Source organism: Sander lucioperca, chromosome 3 (assembly GCF_008315115.2).
Source record: "Sander lucioperca isolate FBNREF2018 chromosome 3, SLUC_FBN_1.2, whole genome shotgun sequence".
Taxonomy (NCBI): domain Eukaryota; kingdom Metazoa; phylum Chordata; class Actinopteri; order Perciformes; family Percidae; genus Sander; species Sander lucioperca.
The window spans coordinates 34,464,676-34,475,017 of record NC_050175.1 but is presented as its reverse complement, the minus strand read 5'-3'; the positions used below and the strand labels follow the sequence as shown (position 1 = coordinate 34,475,017).

The window sequence follows — 10,342 nt, the reverse complement described above, 5'->3', positions numbered from 1 at the left end:
TTCTAAGAATTTTTTTATGTGTTGTAATGTTCTGATCTAGCGAATTGTGGAAATGTGTCATAAATGTGTCAAATGTGTCATAAATTCACTTTGCATTGCTTGACATGGATCATACATCACAGGTTATTAATTATAGTAATAATAATATTCACATGCCCAAAATGTGTAGAATAATATATAAAGCTATTATGTAATTTAAAAAATATAGCTGTTTTTGTATTTTGACTACATTTCCCATGATGTGTACCATTAATTTCAATGGTGCTTACAACAATGGCGCTGAAATTCATAGTTCCCTGAGGCATTTTATTTATTTTTTTACAAACGAATTTTGGATTAAAGGTTTAGCATTGAAAACAGTGCCACAGGGAGAAAATGGGGAAAATGTGCATAGAAATAGTTAGAGCAAGTAATTACATGTGTCACGACAATGATATACAACTGAAAGATGCATAATTCGACAAAATATCCCAAAACTTTCAGAGAACATCTGTAACAGGTGAGTTGATGCAAGAGTCAAAATTCAGAAAAATTAGTTTGTGTGTCTACAGTAACCGTATAGTGACTAGAATTAAGCCACATTTGCAAGTTTTGGACTGTTTTTTTTGCTTTTGTTGAACTTTTATGTACAATTTAAATTCTTTGTTTACAGTTTGATTAGGCCTACAGTTTCTGGAGGACCTGGCCCATGATCTTTGTTCAGATATTTAATTGCTGTGATAGTTTTGCTTTCAAGGTTGTAGTCCATGTGAACTGTTTTTGCAAGAAAATGCAAATATTTCTTTACATTATATAGTCATGATGATTCTTCATGTCGTGCTCATCAAATTGTACTACGGATCAGGTCATATATGCCCGTTTGAGAAAAAATGAAAATATTCAGAGGGTAACATAAACTACCATATGTTGTTCAGAGCATCTGAGTAATTTTTACTGCCCCCGGACCCCCAGTTATCTCAGTAGCGCCCCTCCAAAGGTGTAAAAAAGTCACTTTTTGAATGTCTTTAATTCCAGAACCACTTATCATATCTGTTTGAAATTTGGTATGGTAATTACTTAAGATATGGGTTATAAATTATGTTTCTGCCATTGGTCCATCTCATGTACACACATGGGTAAATAACATTTATTTAAATATAATGACAACATTGCAAGCTTTTGACTTCATATCTAAGCAGGTGATTAATGTTAGTAATTTAATCATGTTTCTCATGTTATATATAAAACTATTATGTAATTTTAAAAATATAGCTGTTTTTGTATTTTGACTACATTTCCCATGACGTGTACCATTAATTTCAATGGTGCCTACAACAATGGCGCTGAAATTTGTAGTTCTCTGAGGCATTTTTTTTTTTTTCTTTTACAAACGAATTAGGTTTAGGATTAAAAACAGTGCCACAGATGGAAATGTGTGCACAGAAATAGTTAGAGCAAGTAGTTACATGTGTCACGACAATGATATACAACTAAAAGAAGCATAATTCGACAAAATATCCAAAAACTGTGTGCTTTGTCCCCTGTTGCTACACCCTAAAAACAGCTGGGTTATTTCATCTACCCAACCGCTGGGTTATGAAATGTTTTACCCATTATGGGTTATTTATATGGAATTTGGGTTATTTTGTGCAACTCATGCGTTGAGTCAAAATCCATCAACCCAACATACATCGGTTGACCCAGCACGTGGGTAGAATAAACATGGTGGAGTACCTCCATGAGGCCAAGGCATGCAAACCATACCCCTACATCCTGACGCTGGGAAATGATCAGAGTGCATTTCAGGCCTTCGTCATAATAGCTGGACAGGCCCTGGAATAAGAAGCACTGCTTCAGACCATTGATGTCTGCTTCAAAGCATTCTTTGTCTTTGACATTAAATACCCGAAGCAGTGTGAACATGTGTGGGAATTCATACAGACTGTAATATATGAAATGCCAGGAGGGGAGTCTAAAATGGTAAAGTTTATTCAAAGTAGAATACTTTCTTGCAAGTAGAGCTAATGGCTCTTAGTAACAGCTTTTTAATAGGAATTTGAATTTCTTGAATTTGTTAACTATAGACCTGTTGACTGTTGGCTTATTGAATGTTCAGCCAGTTCATTCGTAATTGTTGTTTTGCTCTGAATGTTTTCCTACCTGAGTGATATGAACTGCACCAGTTCCACTATATTGTTGATATTAATTAATGTAATATAATACATTTTTTTCAAAGATTCCATCATGTTGTTTTGTTTTTGTATTGTTTAAGTGTTTATTGCATAATATATGCATACATCTAGCATGTATTCTGTTCTAGGTTTGTAGTTTAACAGTTTTATAGCTATGGGTAGTCTATTGCAATTTATTTTCTTAAATTGTACTGCAATGTGGTTAATTTTACCCAGAATTTGGGTACACTATATAACAAATATGTAGTTGAATCAACCCAGAATTGTAATTAATTTGACCCAGCATTTGGGTACACTATATAACAAATATGTAGTTGAATCAACCCAGAATTGTATTTAATTTGACCCAGCATTTGGGTAGAATATTTTAACTCATCTGTTGGGTTAAAAATGACCAACCCATCTTGCTGGGTCAAATTAACTACTGTTGGTCCGGTGCAATAGTGATCCAGCGGTTGGGTTATAAAACAACCCAAGTTGGGTTATTTTTAACCCATAATTTTTCTGTGTGTAGGCAACGCCCTTTACCAGCTGGGCGGAAGACGAACGTGAGCAGAATAGGTTCTCGCCTGTAAAGTGGACGAGAGCAGGTGCAGCCGGGGGCGGTGACAAAAATCCGTGGTCAAGTCGGACAGTTTGCAGCCGATTCCAGCAGCCTTCAGGCTGAACAAGAAGTCACAGAAACACTGTGGTCCGATTCCGATTTTATAAAATGTTATCAGACCCATATATCAGCTTGTACACAGTCTCCAGTTGTTTTAATGATGACAGAGTAGCTGTCAGAATGCTCTACATGCGATCTGTTGCTGATTTTAATTAACAACACACTGTAGATGATCTGTAATCTGAACGGATGTAGTCTCTCTGACTTCTAAACGTCACTATCAGCCACACAATGTGGTTTGTACAGAATAAGCCTTTAAATCAGATAAATAGTAGTTAAAATCCCTCTGATTCAAAATCAATAAAAAGTTTATATAAAACGTCATCACGTTGAGTCGATTCTGAACCAATCAGCTGTTAGATCAGCTGAGAGGCCGGCGTTTCCCAGCATACCCTGGGTCCGCCTGGATCTTGCAATCAGTGAAAAGCAACTGTGCTGCCTGCGTCTCAAACCTGCAGCCGCCTTGATTTCGTGAGGTCATCGTTGCCCACGTGTGCATGACGTCAGAGCATGTCGGGATAAAGCAAGTCGGATAGGACAAGCATTTGATTACGTCAAGCAACCATCCTACATAATACATGATTTATTCCTGATACACTAATGGTTTCTCCACCTTAGTGTGAGTTCATCAGAATATCTTTTAAAATGTTGTCTGTTTACTAACGAAAACTCCCTCTCCTGAATGTAGTTCATGTCATTGGCTGAGCAAAAAAGAGACAAGACATAAAGAGCAGGTGAAGATAAAGATGATTATTATCATTTATTTTCTTCTTCTTTCTTATTTACACTATTCTCCACATTGGTCCACTATGACCTCCACCTTTTGCCACTGAAAAAAGAAATAAAAGTATACATGAGTATTATAAGGGGCTTTTTTTTTTTTTTTACAACAATACATCAATAAATAAATAACAAAAGACCTTCAGAACAGGATGATTAACATCTGCCCCCACCCCCACCTACCAAGCATTTCTTACAGATAGCATTAACACTAGATGCTCTTATTCACACTGAAAACACTTCATTCATGTCAAATATGATATTCATGTCAAGATGTTGTTGTAATGTGCTGAAATACTTACCATAAAGGGCAAGAATGCCACTGCATAAATAGCTGTTTCTGCCCCTTAAAAAGAATAAACAGACTTCCGGTGACGCCATGGGTATGCTTGCAGCATCGTAAGTTAGCTCTGCTGGACAAAATTGAAGATAAGAGTGACAACTACAATATTTTGACGCTGAAACGTAAAGGATAGATTCATGAAACATGAGTTCCTCCGCTGGTCAAAGGAGACAGGATAAACCTGACCCCTCACGGGGAAAAGATGATAATAAGTCGAATCCACCGAGCCCAACTAGCAAAACCAAGGCTAGCAGCAACACGTGTAATTTGCTACATATTACAAACAGCTACATAGGGCTGAAGAACTAGAATTTAAGGAAGAGAAAATTACAGAGTTTTTGAGACCCCTTAAAGGTCCAATATGTAATACTGACAGCTAGTGTTTAAAATAGTTAATGCAGTACAAATTCAAAATACTGGAGGGAGTCGTCTCCCCCGCCACCTCCTGCCCAGACTCGAAGTTCACGTTGGCTGCCAGGCTGATACCGGAGCATCCACAACAATGTTAGACAGCGGAGTAGCTAACGTTAGATGCTGGCTATATTTTTTTTATTTATCATAAAAGCCTGTGCTCACGCGGAGCTCTGTACCCAACTGACAGGCACACTTTTTTCGGCTTAGAATTACAGTCGGAACCGCTAAAAACCCAACAACCTCGTCGTCCTCTCCACACGTCAGGATAGGAACTACTAAAAATACCACTACCTTGCCGTCCTATTCCACCCGACTGAACACACTTCATTGGCTTAGAATTACAGCAACAATTGCTAAACACACTGCAAACTCACGGTCCTCTCTTCCAGATTCACAGCCTCCCTCTCTTGGCTTAAAATAACTCACCATTGATACCTGAATGAACAATTAACTAGAAAATAAATGAATGTAACATGCTTACATTAATAAAAGGCACTATCCAGTGCCTTTACGGCACTGAACTTTGTTGGTGGTTTTTCTTCAATTTTTTTTTAACTTATTCATTTTAATTGCCTTGTATGGCTGCTCCCCTCCACAAAGGTGGCACTTCTTTCTTGTCACGTCAATCATGGCGTGGCAGGAGATACAGGACTTTTTAGTCGATCCAGGCATCTTTATGTAGGACACAGTTGGGACAGAGACGGGGTGAGAGGTTTGAATGGAGAAGGATAAAGTAGAGAAAAAAAGAGGGTAAGTGAGGTAGCGTGAAAACTGACATTACTTCTGCACAGACCATGGGCGTAAATCTGATCTAACAGTAGGGGGTAACAATAAACATAAAATTTCTGAAGAGCAATTTTTGAATGGGACACAAATAATACAGCCACAATTATACTCGTAGAGGACATGTGTACACAAGCCACAAAAATACCTTAAAACATAATGACATTTTGAAAAAGTGTCCCCATATAAAAGAAATACAATACTTTTGTATACTTGTTAAATTAGCGAGCCACTAGTAAAGCTCATCAAATATGAATTAGGTTCATAGGTTCACCACGCGGTCATATTAATTATAAAATGATCTTGCGTCCTCCGCATAAATATTAGGTTCCGTCTGGGACAGAGGATATATATTTAACTGCAGCAAACCCACTGATCAGCCACTTCAAACACAACTGTAGATCTCCAATATTAACCTTAATATCAGTTCACACACATAACGTTAGGCTTATCGCCGTGGTAATGTTAGTTGTAGTGGATGCATTTCTATCCAACAAGCTATTAAACAAGCTAGCTAACGTTACATTGTATTGCACTAACATAGCGAACTTTTTGTCATGACTAATTCATTAATTACTCAGCATCATTTCTATTTGAGAAAAGAACAACTTCATCCAATGTTTAATGTGAATAAACAGCCTTGAACCGCCTACTTATTAGCTAGCTACATTCCTGTCACTACTCGATGTGACTGTGAGTGAGACGAGTGCCGATCCGATTCCTAACTACAGCAGGCAGTGGACCAAACCACTGTGAAGCAAGGGAGGGGGGACTCAAAATGTTTCTAAACTTAAAAAGCATTTTTTGGGGTTTGTATTGTTTTACTACTTACACAGATATTTTAAGTATACATCATTATGTTATTTACAATACACAGCATTGTTTTAATGATATTTCTAGTGGGGGACAACCCTTAGATGGGGGGGAGGGGGTGACCCCCCCGACCCCCTGGGATTTACACCCTTGGCACAGACACAACATTTCAACACAATGTCCACAGTAGAGTTTAAATTGTTCACAATTACAATCACATTCGCAACCACATATTGTTTGGATGTATAAACAAAAAACAAAGCCTATAAATAAAATGTCCCTTTCACAGATACACAGGTACACAAGTACACAATCACAGAGACAGCAACAACAGTTTTGAAATATAATAAACAGCAATCTTATGTAGATCAATTTTGCATAGGCCTAGTATTCTTATGGATTTTTCAAAAAGAAAATCTGTTCAAATCTCAACAAGTCTATGGGCCCTATTTTTAGGATCTAAATAGACAGTCTGAAACTAGCACACTTGCGTTCAACCTGGCGCTGCAATGCACATGGTATACGATAGGGCCCTATAGCTCCAAGGCCTCCTGCACACTGGCTGCGTGGCGTGAGCGTGGTGTTTCTGTTGCGTGTCAGTTGCGTGGCGGCTGCGTGGCGTTTTCTATGTCTTTGCACACCAGAAACGTGTCTGATGCAGCGCTGCTGCTGCTAGCCTTGTCTGTACACATGGATGTTTCCCATTGATAAAATGAAATAATAGCGTGTTCTTCAACTTTATTTTAAGCAGTAGTGTACAAAAGCCCATCAGCTGTGCTGATTGTTTAGTCAGTTCTGTTTGTTTTGGTTTTCTTGTTCTTGTATTTTCATCAGGCAATGTTAGTCCATTTCTGTGAATAGGTCCTACTATTATTTTGTTCAGGCACTTAGTTGGCCACCTAGAGGTATAAGGCCTGAAGCAAAGCCCGTCTACGGAAAGCCGTTCCACTCCCTATTAAGCCCCATTGTACCTACTTTGGTTGAGGTTCCACCAGAGTTCCACTGAGGGTGATCACGGTCCAGTGCAAAATGAATGGGACCCTAGGGAGCTAGACGGCTAAATTTGTCTCTTTCGCCCGATTGTCGTTGAGAAATCTCAGATTTGATTGTAGTTTTTACAAGTTCAACATGGATTATAGGTCGAAAGTTGAATGAACGAGTACTTATGCCCTTTCGATTTGTTACAGGTTGAGTCGTTGTTGCCCATAACACGCTAGCATTCTGCTAATGAATGCTGATTGGTCAGTGAAGGACAGATTACGATCGGAGATCCCGCTTGACGGCATCCGAAGCAGAACCAGAATGCCAGAGTGAATATTTCGGCGTGGTCTTTAAAACATTAGCAAACCTCTTTCTAGCACGTGTATTGACAGGGAGAGCCTGACCTGTCAGCTGTGTTGTCGATGCCTCGAGAGAAAAAAGGAAGCGACTCAGAGCTTGCCGTAAAGCAGAATCTCTGGCCGTATATGTGTATGACGTCATTGACATTTTAAAAGGCTTTTTAGAACAAAAAAGCCACTTTAAAAAAATCTAACACCCAGCAGTGTGTATTTTCTTAGCCTCTCCTTTCAAATGCAACATTCAAATTACTAGACAAAAAATTATATCCTGAGAAAAGTGGATTTTGAGGGGTATAGCTCCATAGAGTCCCATTCATTCTGCACTGGCCTGTGAGCGCCCCCTATATGGAACTCTGGTGGAACTGCAACCAGTTCAGAAGCCGGAAGTAATGAGAGAGTGGAACTTTTTCCCATATTAGAAATTCTTTGCCTGAAGTAAGAGTCAGGACCCTCCTTTTCAGAGTCATTCACACATGTGCAGGGCAAGATTGTGCAGCAGCAGATTGAATCCTCAGATTGCAGTATAGTTATTTGGTGTGCGTGCATCTAATGAACCACACCCAAGCTCTCATTCACCTGATCATCTCTGTTCTGTGTTGTGGGTGTGAAGACTTAATGTGAAATAAATCTTTGAACGACCTGGTTTTTGTGTTCTGACTGGACACCCTGTAGAGGTTGCTACCAGAAATTAAGAACTACGTCCCTCATCACCCAAAATCCTTTTCAAGTAGTATACTTCATGTTTCCCATAAACATAAAGATAAATATATACTGATTTGATTACAGCAAAGACAACGTCGGCAGTATTGACGGCAAAATAGAATATTTCCTTCTGTATTGACAGGTGCAATATTTGAAAATCGATAATTATTTATAAATTTTTTAAATTACGTTTATATCTGCATTTATGTCAAAACCTAGAGACTTTTAAAGATCAAAATGTCATTTATTGAATGTATTCGTGTCAAAATGACATATAAACATCTTTTCCTATTCTATGTTGCCTGGAAACGCTTCCAACACGCTTGCATGTCGCGTGAAAAATAGGGGTCGGTCATATTTCTAGCATACACGCGTTTTCAAGCCGCGCCTGAGACGTGCATGGTGTGCGACATGGTTGCGTGGCGTTTCTGTTGCGTGTCAGTTGCATGGCGGCTGCATGGATTTTTCTATGTCTTTGCAGAATCCCATCTATCTTCCAAAATGCAATGCTTGTATCCGAACAAAGTGTGCTTGAAGCTGCACGACATTTTGTCTGGTTTACCTGGGTGTTCAGTTAAGTGTGACTTAACGTTAGACCCGCAGGGGGGTTTGCACTCTCCCTGTGGAATGTTATCTGCTGTGAATGCTCGAAATGCTAAATACCAGAACGCATTTACTTCTTCATATTTTCAGAATTCATTATTATTCTGCGGGCTGGATTGAAAGCTTTGGCGGGTCGGATATGGCCCGCAGGCCACCAGTTGACGATCGCTGCCCTATGGTGTTTTTGGCTGTTGACATTGTGGAGGTGTCTTTCTAACCTGTGCCTCCTGTTCACTAAATAGTGAACTCAACTCACCTGGGCCCAGTGTGCTGAGGTTTCTTAAGTTGCAGTGTCCTCTGTCTCTTCCCCTCTCTCTGCTCTGATGAGATGGCAACCAGCCACCTGTCCAATGGTATTAATTTGTAAAACCTGTCGCAATCAACGGGCCTTTGAGGCTGAGGCCAAACCCAGAGCCAGGCTGAGGGCTAGCAGCACTGATGTAGTTGCCCACAGCTGAATCCTGGCTGCAAGGTGGTTACAGATCAGCCACAGGCCCTGGACTGTTAGCACCAGGAAAACCTCCAGGCCTTGATATGTTGGCGCCTGAGCCACGCGCTGCTATACCGCCGCATGCCTTACCAGCCTTTTAAATTACAAGATTATGCTAGTCATGTTAGGGCAGGTGCAGTTTTGTTGCAGGAGTGAGAGGGGGGTCAGTCTGCTAATTCTCGAAGTTCAACTCGCATCAACTTAATTACTCGACGATCGAGACGGAAGCGCTAGCCTTGATCTGGGCCCTCCAGCACTTTGAGGTCGATGTCTGTTGTGGCATTAGCCAAGTTGTGGTTTACACCAACCACAATTCCCTTTACTTTTCTTTGTTCACTGGGTATTCTATATCGTCAGTTGATAAGATGGACTTTGTTCCTACAGTCTCACTGATCGGGAATAAGGTATATACTAAGGGCAGGGATAATATCGTTGCAGTCGCCCTGTCACATGCCCCAGTTGGTTAAGGGGGTTTAGTACTATGGGCTGGTCAAGTGCAGCCTTACTGCTGGGTTTTTTGTTGTGGTTGTTGTTGTTTGTGTGCCTATTGGTGTTTGCTACTTTTGGTGTTTCGTGGATCCCTTCGTGGTATGATGTGATGCCCCTGTGGTGTCATTTTGGAGTGTTTTTAACCTGTGCCTCCTGTTTTCAGGTCACTAATTGTCACGATCTGTAAAGGGTGTGGCGAGGTTTGGACCCAAATGCAGTCAAGACAGAGCAGTGCTTGAGTTCAAAGATTTAATTAGGCAACAGGTACAACAAAAGGTGTCCTGAAGAAACAGGAAAAATATACCCAGCAATGCTGCTGATACAGGAAACACAGAACAAACAGGGACACCGAACTTAACATGCCAGACCAGAGAAACCACGCCACGATAGTACTCGACACGACAGAACAATGATCCCACCCAGGACAAGAGTAACACAGAAACTAAATACACAGGGTAACGAGGTAACACAAGACAGGTGACACAAGGGCTGGGAAACAGGTGAAACACATTAGGGACAAGACAGAAGACAAGACAGAAAACCAGACTATCAAAATAAAACAGGAAATGGAGCAAAATAGAAAAACACAACTACCACAATAAGACAAACACGGAACAAAATACCAAAACCATGACACTAATTAATTCAATTCAATTTTATTCATAGTATCAAATCATAACAGGAGTTATCTCAAGACACTTTACAGTAGGTCTACCACACACTATAATTTACAAAGACCCAACAATTCCA

The 10,342-nt window shown here is 39.9% G+C and overlaps 1 long non-coding RNA gene across 1 annotated transcript; it reads right to left on the bottom strand.

The window, feature by feature from the left end:
• Positions 1-3,502: 3,502 nt before the first annotated feature.
• LOC116045226 lies at positions 3,503-4,021 on the bottom strand. The gene is made up of 2 exons (XR_004103883.2): positions 3,918-4,021; positions 3,503-3,664 (listed from the first exon to the last, which is right to left on the bottom strand). It is a non-coding gene; the product is annotated as an uncharacterized LOC116045226 (long non-coding RNA).
• Between the last annotated feature and the right edge of the window lie 6,321 nt (positions 4,022-10,342).